Below are 12099 nucleotides of genomic sequence, written 5' to 3'. Positions count from 1 at the left end.
TGCAATCCACCCATCCCACAAACGCTAGGGATCTCCTGAGCTGGGCCCCTGCCACAGCTACAGGAAGCCTCCCCCGAACCCCAGCCTCTCCAAGATGGAACAATTCCTTCCACAGGGACACAGACACCCCCTCTGACACTGGGGTCTGTTGCTGTCTCTTCAGCAATACCTACTTGGAGGTAGAAAGTTTTGGATTTCCACAGCCCTCCTACTAATAATAGTTCACATGAAAATCCTCACCCAAGCCCCACAGAATCCCTGGGAGGATTTCTTTATTGTGGTTTAAAAAAACCCCACATAACATAAAATGTACCATCTTAAACATTCTTCAGTGGCATTGAGAACATTCATATTGTTGCGAAACCATCACCACTACCTTCTCCAGAACTTTTTCATCTTGCAAAACAAACTCATACCCATTCTCCCCTCCTACCATCATTCTACTTTCTACTTCTATGAATTTGACCACTCTAAGAAACTTACATAAGTGGATCACACAGTATTTGTCTTTTTTGTGCCTGATTCATTTCACTTAGTAGAATGTCCTCAAGATTTATCCAGGTTGTAGTCTATGACAGGATTTCTTTCCTTTTAAGGGCTGAGTTAAATTCCATCATAATGGGGCTGGGGTTGTGGCTCAGTGCCTAGTCATATGTGCCTAGCATGTGTGAGGCACTGGTTCAATCCTCAGTACTATAAAAATAAATAAATAAAACAAGGGTATGGTTTTTAAAAATTCCATCATATGGATATTCCCTGTTTGACTTGAATATTTTTCCTGTGGATGATGAGCTATTTGTACTTCTTGGCTATTAAGGATAATGAACATAGGTGGACAAATGTTCTCAACTCCTGAGATCTTGCTTTTAGTTCTTTTCAGTATACACCTAGAAGTGAAACTGCCGGATCATGTGGGGATTCTCTTTTTAGCTTTTTTGAGGAACTGTTGTGATGTTTTTTCCTCAGTGCCTGCAAGGGATTTGCATTCACACCAATAGTGCATGAGTTTCTAATTTCTCCATGTTCTTACCAACACTGGTTTTCTGGTTTTGTTTTTGTTTGGATAGTAGCCATCCTGATAGATGTGAGGTAGCTTAGGAAGATACCATTTTTATCCCCATTTTATGGCAGAGGACAGGGGGACTGGTGAGGCTTGGTGACTTGCCAAAGGTCCCATGGATAGTAGATGGCAGGATTGGGATTCAAGCTCAGGGTTGTTTGTGGCCTCCAATATTAAGCTTCATGCAGGGACTGGCCAAAGAATGATGCTGAAGGAGACTACCCCTAGGAGTTTAAGACTCCCCACAGTCCTGTGCTGCCACTACCTAGGCAACCCTGAACTAGCACTTCAGGCTAGGCTTCCCTCTTGGACAGGCAGGAGCTAGGCCTCAGGACTGGCTTAGACACCAGATGAGCCAGCAGCTGCCAGATGGCTCTTGGAGCATCTGGTGAGAAAGCAGGGAGGCAATGTGAATTCTAGAATCTGGTGGAGCCATTGAGGCCACCTAAGCAATGAGACACCTACAGGTAGACCTGGCACATTCCATCCTCACCCACATCCACACACTGTCATTTCTCATTTGCATGACCCTGGGCAAACTTCCCTGGACCTCAGTTTCTTCATCTGTGAACTGGGGGAGACTAAATGGAAGCTTGCAGGGAGCTGTAAGCATTAAGTAAGTACTGGTCACACTGTGCCAGGCTGAAGGGTGGACAGCAAACAGCACCTGCTACCTCTGCCTCCTCCCACACTGCCCATCCCTACCCCACACTGCTATCCACTCTGCCCTCCCCACTGGAGGGGTTGGTGGAGCCTTGATATTAAGAGATCAGCCTCTCAGCTGATTCCTTTAAGGAGTAACACGTTTGAGGGTATTTGTTTTGGTTTCTGTTTGGTTTGATACTAGGGATTGAATCTAGGGGTGCTTTATCACTGATCTATATCCCCAGTCCTTTTATAAATTATGAGACAGGGTCTTGCTCAGTTGCTAAGGCTGGTCTTGAACTTGGTGATCCTCCTGCCTTAGCCTCCAGAGTTGCTAGGATTACAGGCATGCCCCACCATGCCCATTCACTGTTCTAGTCTTCTTAGAAAAACAAGCAAAACAATAATTCCTTTGGGGAAATAAAGATAGGAACACAAAGATGTTTGCCTCCACATCATTTGTAATAATGGCAGCACCTTAAATGTACTCCAGAGGGACTTGTTGATAAGCCCTATTCATTAATTGGATACTTAATAGCTGCTATAAAGGATGATGGAGATCTATTCTTATTGGTGTTCCATGACATACTGTTGAGATAGACTCACTAATCCAGGGTTGGCTTCCTGATCAGTAGCAGTAGCAAACATCACCTAAGAACCTGTAAGAAACATAGACTTTGGGGCCCCACCCCAGTTCTTCAGAATCAGAACCTGTATTTCAACTCCCTAGTAATGACTCAAGTAGAGGTTATACTTTAGGAGGTGATAAAGTGGGTCACTGTCTGTATACTTGCCCCGTAAAATATCATTAGAGGTTGAAGACCACTGTTGGGGGGGAATGTTAGGATTTTCTTCTTGTTCTTTTCTGAATTGTTGGTATTTTTTAAAATAAACACATAATATAAATAATAAAACTACAAAAATGCTTGCAAAGATATAAGATTAAGAACTATAGAACTCCTAGAAGAAAACAGGAGAAAAAACTTTATGACTTTGGATATTGCCATTATTTCTCAGTATGACACCAAAAACTCAGGCAGCAAAAGCAAATGTTGACAAGTAGGACTGCATAAAAATTTAAGTCTGTGCAGACAGGACATGATCAACAGGGTGAAAAGGCAACCTACAGATAGAAGCAAATGTATGCAAAGTATATATGATAAGAAGTTAGTATCTAGAATTTATACAGAACTCCTATATCTCAATAACAAAAAAATCAAATAATCCAATAAAAATATGGCAAAAGACTTGAATAGATACTTTGCCAAAGATGATATACAAATGGATAACAAGTGTATGAAAATATCATTGGTCATCAGGGAAACAAATCAAAACCCCAATAGGATACCACCTTGCACTCATTGGGATGGCTATATCAACAGATACAACAACTACTACAGCTGCCAGAAAACAAGAAGTTTTGGGAGGCTATAAAGTCATCGGAATGATTGTGCATTGCATGGTGGTTCCTCAAAAAAAATAAAACTAGAATTACCATATAATTCCACTACTCTACTTTTGGGTATATATTTAAAAAAAATTGAAAGCAGAGACTCAAAGGAGTACTTGTACACTCACATTTAATAATAAACATATTATTCACAATAGCCAAGAGATGGAAGCAACCCAAGTGTCTGCTAATAGATGATGAATGGATAAGTAAAATATGATGTGTAATAAAATGAATGTCATTCGACCTTAAAAAGGAATGAGATTCTGTCATATGATACAACATGAATAAACCTTGAGGACATTCAACTAAGTGAAATAAGCCAGTCACAAAAAGATTGAGTCGGGTGTGGTGGTAAGCTCCTGTAATCCCTGCTATTTGGTGCAGGGGCTGCTGCAGGAGGATCCTAAGTTCCAGACCAACCACAGCAACCTGGTGAGACTCTGTCTCAAGATAAAATAAACAGTGCTGGGGCTATAGCTCAGTTGTAGAGCACCCTGGGTTTGATACCCAGTACTGTGGGAAAAAAAATGCTGTATGATTTCACTTACATGAAGAATCTAGAGTAGTCAAAATCATAGAGATATAAAAATTTTCACAATGAAAAAATGTTCTCCACTGTAATATCTTTCATCAAATATCTTTCATAATTGTGAGAGACCCTTCAACTAGTTTCTTGATTTCATTTATTTTCTCCAGCACTTCTTCTAGTAAATAGTCAGGTTCAATACCAAAATAAGAAATCTCTGAAATTAAGACATAGTCATTTAAGAGGAAATAGGGTATATTTGATTGTTGAATACAAATATTGCCACAAATCAATGCAAACTTAAAAATTATTTTCCTTCCAGTGCTTTAGAAGAAGCTTGGCATACAGAAATTGAACTGAGTATATAAAGAAAAAGGGGTAAACTAAGGATTTAATGTACTAAGTTTTATAAAGAAACTCGACTTTTTACATAAAACTGCTATAAATTGCCTTATGGTATCCAGCGAGCAACATATTTGTACTATAAGCAAGTAAAAAATAAAGCATATCTTAAGGATGAGCACTTAATGAAAAAAAATCATACAGATAAAAAGTAGAAAGATAGTTACCAGGGGCTGGGGAGAAGAGTATAGGAATTATTTAGTGGGTACAAAGTTACAGTTTTGCAAGACCTGTTGCACAACAGTATGCGTGCACTTAACACTACTGAACTATATACTCAAAAAATAATAAGATGGTCAGAAATGCTTACAAAGAGATTTTCATAACATAAGAAATTTGGAAGACAAAGAAGCAGGAAACACTGGTTCTTGGGAAGGAAGGACTGGTAGGCTAGAGAAGGAACACTGAGAAGACAGGAGTATGAGGAAGCCAGGAGTGGGCCTGGGCCCAAATGTGGACTTTCTTGTGCTGTCAGAGACAATGGGCAGCCTGGAAAGCTTTGGAACATGGGCGAGATCTTTCCTGATAACTGCCAGAGCTGGGTGTGTTTGGCACACACCTATAAACCCAGCCACTCAGGAGGCCAATGCAGCAGAGTCACAAGTTTGAGGCCAGCCTGGGCAACTTAGCAAGACCCTATCTCAAATTTTTAAAAAGAAGAAGGGTTGGGGGCGTAGCTCAGTGGAAAAGCATGTGCCTAATGAGGTCACCTCTGAGCCCCTGGCTTCATCCCCAGTTCAGGGCTGCGGAGGAACTAAGACCAGGTTACATCATTCTCAGTTCAAAGTCCTCTCTGGCTTCTCTTATTAAGATGAAAGTCAAAATCCTAACCATGGCCTCCAAGGCCTTGCATGTTCTTCCTCTATTCTGCCAATTATCTACCATTCTCCTCTTTTTCACTGCTTGGCTTCAGCCTCTCCAAACTTCAGCCCAATAACTGCCAGGAGGTCCACATCTTTTTGACTTTTCAAAACTCATCACCTAAACCTTTCTAACTGTAGCCAAGACCCAACACATACACATCCCTGGCCTGAAGAGGCTCAAGGAGCAGACTGGCTGGTCTTCTAGGCAGGGTAAATGAACTTCCAGGCTGCCATGCATAGACACAGCTCTCCCTGCAGTCCCTGAGAAACTCAGGACGTAGGTTCTCAGGCCAACCTCAGTCCAGGTCTCAGAAGACACAATTCCACTATTGTGGGACATGGTTCTTAAACACAAGTATGGATGACAACCACAGCCTGGAATCCCCCTTGGAATTGTCCCAGGCCTGGAGACCACAGATCTCAGATCTCCATGGAGTCTCTTAGGCTCAAAGGGACAGACTTCCCTTTTCAGACAAGTGATCTCTTCCTTCCAAGGCTGAGTCAGGGCAGCCTACAGGACAGTATTGTCTCAGGGGAAGGGGCAGAGGATGGGAGAGGGGACAGCCTAATTGTTCTGAGCCCTAATCTGAGACTGTAGAAGAAATCTACATGCTCTGGTGGTAGTGGCTGGGATCAGAGCCCCATAACCTAGGGCCCCAAGTCCCAGGCTAGGTTTCTCTGCACCAGGCCTGTCCTGAAGAATCTACTCTTGGCACTTAATTTTTCTGGGTGCCACCAAAGTCCTTGAGGTGGGATGAAAGCCTGGGGGCATGCCAGACCCCCAACACCATGGCCCCTGAAACTATCAGAATTCAATATTTGCTTAAACCCCTGTCATTGAGATCAAGTCTAAATTCCCATTTGACCTTCCAGGCTCTTCACAGCTTGGTCCCGACTGACCATCTGATCTCATCCCAATGCTTTCTTTCCCTACATCCAGCTCTACAGCCCTCCAGGGCTTCTCATCCTTCTCCAAACTCCACTTGGCTTTGTCACTTGCTTTTCCTCTTCCTCTCAGTCTCTGCCTAACAGGCTATTCTTTGTTCTTCAGCTTAGGACTGCTTCCTGAGTGCCCAGGCTGAACTGGTCATTGTTCCTATTTCAGGAGCAGGGAGATGGTCTTCTGCGGTTCTCACCCTGGTTTCCAGCACCTGGACAGTCAACCCGATTAATGTTTGTTGACAGAGAAATTGAGCACATTACTTTTCTGTTTATCTTTATGTCTAATTTTGCTACCTTCCCAAAGGTCCTGGACCAGAACCTTAACCTTTCATAATAGTGGGCCCCTAAATGCCAGGTGTTGGCCTGTGTCATCTCGTGCAATGCTATGGCACAGGCATTCTCATTTCCATTTCACAGATGAGGAAACAAAGGTTCAGAGAGAGGGCCCATGACTGCCCACAGGTGGGACATGGTACTGCTAGGACAGGAATCCAGTCTCACTGGATCTAGAGCCTGAGCTCATTGTGCTGTGCAGCATATGTGGCACCCAGCAACTTACCGTGGTGGCAGCAGGGTGGGGAATGGAAGGTGCATCCACAGACTTCCTGGGAGTTCTTATTCTGTCCAAGAATTCTTTAAAATTGTGTTGTAGGGAAGGTGGTTGAGAGACAGGAAGGGTGGCATCCTCATCTCATAGCAGGGGTAGCTGAAAGCCCAGAGTCCTCTGAAGGAGGCCTGACCTAATACCCAGTCCTCCAGCCTAGAGACACATGGTATTGTAATCAAAAAAGTTCTCTAAAGAGTGAGAAGCCTTTCATTCCAGGTACAATGGGGCTGAAGAGGAAGATGACCTTGACCTTCTCCTGCCTAGCTTGTAAAATGGCCCAGGGAAGCTCCAGGCTTGGAAGTGTCCTCAGGAGTGCTTCCTGAGCAGCAGACATTGTGCTTCATACACATTGTCTCGGCCTTCCAACATACATAGAAGTTTTATAATCTGTATTTTACACATGAGATACAATGAAGTTCCTAAATGAGAGCAGCTCAAGGTCAGTCAACCACTGTATAATAACCAAGTTCTTAACCACTACACTAGACTGCTTTCATCCCCCTTCCTAAAAAATCCCCAGAGAACACAAAATTTCCACCAACCTCATCATACCGCCAGGGTCCTGGAAATTAGTAAATGAGTCCTATAATTCTTCTGAGTAAGCTGACCCCATGTGTAACATGAATGGATCTACAAAAATGTTCTTGCCCTTTGTCCCAAGTTCATCCTGGATGGAGAATAAACTCCAGGAAGAGGGGGGGGGGGAACCCCAGCACAACTAAAAAGACCCAAAAAACTTATTTTCATGGAGTTCTCCATAAAAGTTGAATTATTAATTACAAAAACATCTGGAAGCAATCCAACTTCATAATCCCAGAGACAAAGGCATCCTAGGATGGGTTGTTATTGTGGCAAATACCCCTTGTCCTTAAAAATGACATAGTTAATGTGCATTGAAAATAAATGCAAAGTGTAAAAGCAGAACACTTTTAATTTCAGAAATCTGTCTGAATGAGGAAGGCTTGCCTGTGCCATTTTTCCTTTCTTTTAAAGAATTTTACATCAATTGATTTTTGATAAGGTAATTCATGCAAGTGATAATTCATGCACATGATATTTTAAAGGTCTAAAGATCAAAAGCAAAAAATACATAGTGGAGTAGCCCCCAGGAACCCAGGACAACCTTTTCAGAATGTGGGTTTGAAGACTCATAAAACTCAGAAGGAGAAACTTGTTTTATGAATTTGTGGATCTGCTTTTTCCTGCAAGGCTATGAAGGCAAATGTTAAAAAACAAAACTCAGAGCAGACAATTCACACCATTTTTGAGATGTATTTTGGAGTGTCTTGGCTGGAACTATTTTTGTCAATTCTAGTTCATGTTCCTCTATATGTTCCATCACATGTTGCTGTGAGGGGTGAAGCAGAAGCAGCAGCTAAATGGTGAGGTGAAGCGAGTCATGAGCAACAAAAGGAAAGCAACCATGTGAAAGAAAACTCTGCTACTTACCTGCTCACATGCCAGGATGTGGTCTTCTAAGGCTTGCTGGCAGCTTTGAGGGGCTCCAGGTCCTGGAACAGGTGCCCAGGGACGGTAGGCAGTGGGCACCAGATGGGGGAAGCTGTGGCTGCCCCCAGCCCACAAACCAGGCTTCCCATCTGATGAGAAAGGCGGGGAATGCAAGCCACTGCAGCTCCAACTTGACTCTGGAGGTTGGAACTGGAGCCAAGCAAGGGCAGGGCAGGGCCACATGGCCCAAGCCTGCCTTAGAGTCCGGTGTAAGAAGGAGCCTCAAACACAGAGGATCAGTTAGGGGACAGTTCTAACCAAGAGCAAGTATGGTGAGAGTCCTTAGAAATCAAGCCATGGAGGGCTGGAGATATAGCTCAGTTGGTAGAGTGCGTGCCTTGCAAGCACAAGGCCCTGGGTTCAATCCCCAGCACCGCAAAAAAAAAAAAAAAAAGAAACCAAGCCATGGCCTTCAGGAAGTTTGGAGTGTTTTAAGAGACTAGCCCACCAGATCCTCTCCAGAACATATGGATCTTGACAAAAACTCTGTCAGTCCCAGCAACTCAGAAGGCTGAGGCAGGAGAATTGCAAGTTCGAGATCCGCCCCAGCACCTTAGGTGCTAAGCAACTTTAGCAAGACTGTCTAAAATAAAAAATGAAAAGAAATGAAAAGGGCTAGGGATATAGCTCAGTCATTAAGCACCCCTGGATTTAATCCTCAGTACCAAAAACAAAACAAGACAAAGACAAAAAAAAAAAAAAAAAAAAAAAAAAATCATCACAAAACAGTGATGCAGTAATGACCAGATCATGTGCACACAGGGACATTAGTTGTAGAAAAGGCCTTTCTCTGATGCATAGCATCACTGCTGAGGGCAGAAAAAATGACCAAGGCTATCAGTCTTCAGATGGGAACCTGACTTCAAGGAGGTGGAAGATTCCACAGCTGGTTACTGAAGCTAACCCCAAAGCCTCAGACATAGCCCTGTGGGAACCCTGGAGAAAGAAGAGCCCCTTTCCTCAGCCATATCTGCAAAGGTATGGTATGGGAATTCTTGCTTTACCTGGATCACAGTGACTGGGCTGAGAGTGGCCCTCTCTGGCAGAGTTCTGTGGGTCCCTGCAGGGGCAGTACCATAATCTTTCCAGAGCTGTTTTCAAAGTAGGTTCCCTGATTTTACCAGATTGTATTTGGAGTAGTTAGGGGTGGCCAACTCCCTCCCTGCAAGACATCCTTCAGCTCTCCCACCACCAGACATTACAATGGATGCTGTGTTCAAAGAATTGAACTACCCAAAAGGGGAGTTTGTGGTGCTTCCCAGAATGTGAGCACAGAAACTTTCATTAAGGGCCCCTTGTTAACATCTAGGATTCCACTGCACCTAGTCTGGGAGGGTTGGCCTGGACATGAGAGCATGCCTTATTCTAAATGTCAATTAATTTAGCAGTTCAAGAAATGCTTCCTTAGTTGGATGGAGAAAGCTGGATTCCCTGAACTGTTCCCTGAACAGTGCCCACGCTGGAATGTACTCAGCTACGCGTCCCCACCCCCACTACCCAGCAGTGGCTACCCTGGCTACACCCTCTGCAAGGTCATGCGGAGAAGCTCTGCTGAGTTTTGATTCACAGGCAGTCCCTGGGAGGGCAGAGGGGGCAGAGGTGATAGGAATACAATCACAGGACTTCACTGGGACTCTGCTTGGAATGATGCCTTCCTTTCCAGGTGTCCCTATAGAACACAAAGGGTTCACCATGGCAGTGGCTTCGGGTCTTCCAGGGCCATGGCCCTTCAGACCCTGGGCACTCAGCACTCACCTGTTACCACAGCCACAGGTCAGTCAGTCTTGCTTTTGTCATTTTATAGCCAGGAAACAGAGATGGAGCTTAGAGACAGTGAATCACAAGTCATCTGGTGCCATGTCCAGTGTTCCTGCCATAGACTTTTCTTGCTTGGAATTTGACAGATGGAGCCTTGTTTTTGATGGCTTTGTGTGGCAGAGTTGCCTTTCTCCAGTTATATCAGCTCCTTAAAGAGTCCCCAGCATGTCTTTATAACAGCTTTGGGCCCCAATAACCCAGTTGTCATACCTGTCTTGACTATCATGTCACTAGCTTACACACAAGATTGTGAAACTCCTCAACCTACCTCCCTCATCAAAAGCAACTTTTTTTTCCTTGCAGTACTGGGGATTGAACCCAGGGCTGCATGACCTCTGAGCTGCATCCCCAGCCTTCTTTTTTTTTGGACACAAGGTCTTGCTAAATTGCTCAGGCTGAGCTCCAAATTGAGATCCTCTCACCTCAGCCTCCTGAGTAGCTACCGCAATTCTCTTCATTGCAAGATTTTGTTTGCCATCAGAGAAGGGGGAGAGTTGTTGGGTGAGTCTTTGAGGACCAGGCTCTGGCAGGTAGTCAAGAAGCCAGAACTGATGTAGATTTGCCTCTGGGATTACAAAACCTGACTGGATGTGTCAGAGCAGCTGGTTTCGCGGGTGGGCAGGGTACAGTGATGCTAACACAGTCCTTCAGCTCCTTCCAGAGCCCTCTCTGTCTCTTCCATAACTGCCAAGCTCCAAACCAAATTTCCTTCTGTAATATTTGTGTTGTCTTGAGTAAGCAGCAATGTTCCCTCCTTCCCTATTATAGCTAGTGATTTCCAGATCTGATGATTTATATCAGATTGAGAAATATTCAGCCCAGGCATCACAGGACTCTTCGGTAGAGTCTATTCTGACACAGAGACAATTCTAATATCCAGCTGGGATAAGGGTCACTATAGGTTACAATTTCCTGTCCTAAAGTCTTAGGTTGCCCACTCTACCTTTTTCTGGGTACTGGGAATTGAACCCAGGATCTCATGCATCTCATCTACCTCTTCTTAACTACAACCTCAATCCTTTTATTTCAAGACAGTCTCACCAAGTTGCTAAGACTGGCCTTGAAAGGATTACAAGTGTGAACCACTGCACCTTACACCACCTCATTTTTTAGACTTGGAACCTTTAACCTTTACAAGTTTTCCCAATAATTCCTAGGTTGTACATTTGCTTTGAGGAAATCAAGCATGGGCATTAGGTTATTCTGAAACGCATGGTCATGTGCTCCAGTAGACTCTGCTCACTGCCATGGAAAGGGACAGACTACCACATTAACACTCTCCTCCAACCTCCAGAGGACCTAGGAGCAGACATAGGATAAAAGGCAGAGTAGGTGCTCAGTAAACACTCTACTCTAGGGGTTGGCAGTATTCTGATGATTGTTTTCTAAGCTTCTCAAGAAAAAGATCTTGCTTGTATTGGTTCAGACTGGTGATAGGGATGCTTCCAACACTACAATCTGTACCTGATTTCAGTTCACCCAAACATCACATGAGCCCTACAAAGTTGGACTCTCAGGTCTCCAAAACCAGCCATAGCCAAGCAGGTGTTTGAGTCCCTACCATGTGCCTGAGTGAGCCATCTGTTCCCCCACATTCTGTTTTTGGGTAGGCTTTGATTTCTGTAGGAGGTCTGAGCTCTGGATATAGCCAGCCCTTGGAAATGAATTTTAAGAGTGCAATAAACTTAAAATATGCACACATATTTCATATGCAAATAAGAAAGGGGATGACTCATGCAAACACACAGCATTTCTACTTTGAACAGAGAACAGAATTCAGGATCTGGACTTGGTGGTATACCCCTATAAACCCTGAGACCTGGAAGGTTGATGCAGGAGGAGTGCAAATTAAAAGCAGCCTCAGCAACTCTGTGAGACCGTCTCCAAAAAGAAAAAGAACAATTTAGGCTGGTCACAGTAGCAATGACTGTAATCTCAGTTACTTGGGAGGTGGAGGCATGAGGATGGCAAGTTCAAGGCCAGCCTAGGCAACAAGATCCTGCTTCAAAAATAATCATAAAAAAGGGGGTCTGGGCACATAAATTCAGTTACACTAGGCAAAGGCACCAAAAAGATACACATTAGAGAAAAGATAGCCTCTTCGACAAATGGTGCTGGGAAAACTGGAAATCTGTATGTAGCAAAATGAAACTAGACCCCTATCTCTCACCCTGAACAAAATGCAACTCAAAATGGACCAAGGATGTAGGCATTAGAACAGAGAGCCTGCACCTACTAGAAGAAAAAGTAGGCCCAAACCTCTGTCAAGGAATT

The sequence above is a fragment of the Sciurus vulgaris genome, assembly GCF_902686455.1.
Source record: "Sciurus vulgaris genome assembly, chromosome: 17".
NCBI lineage: Eukaryota > Metazoa > Chordata > Mammalia > Rodentia > Sciuridae > Sciurus > Sciurus vulgaris.
This window is presented reverse-complemented; position numbering follows the sequence as displayed.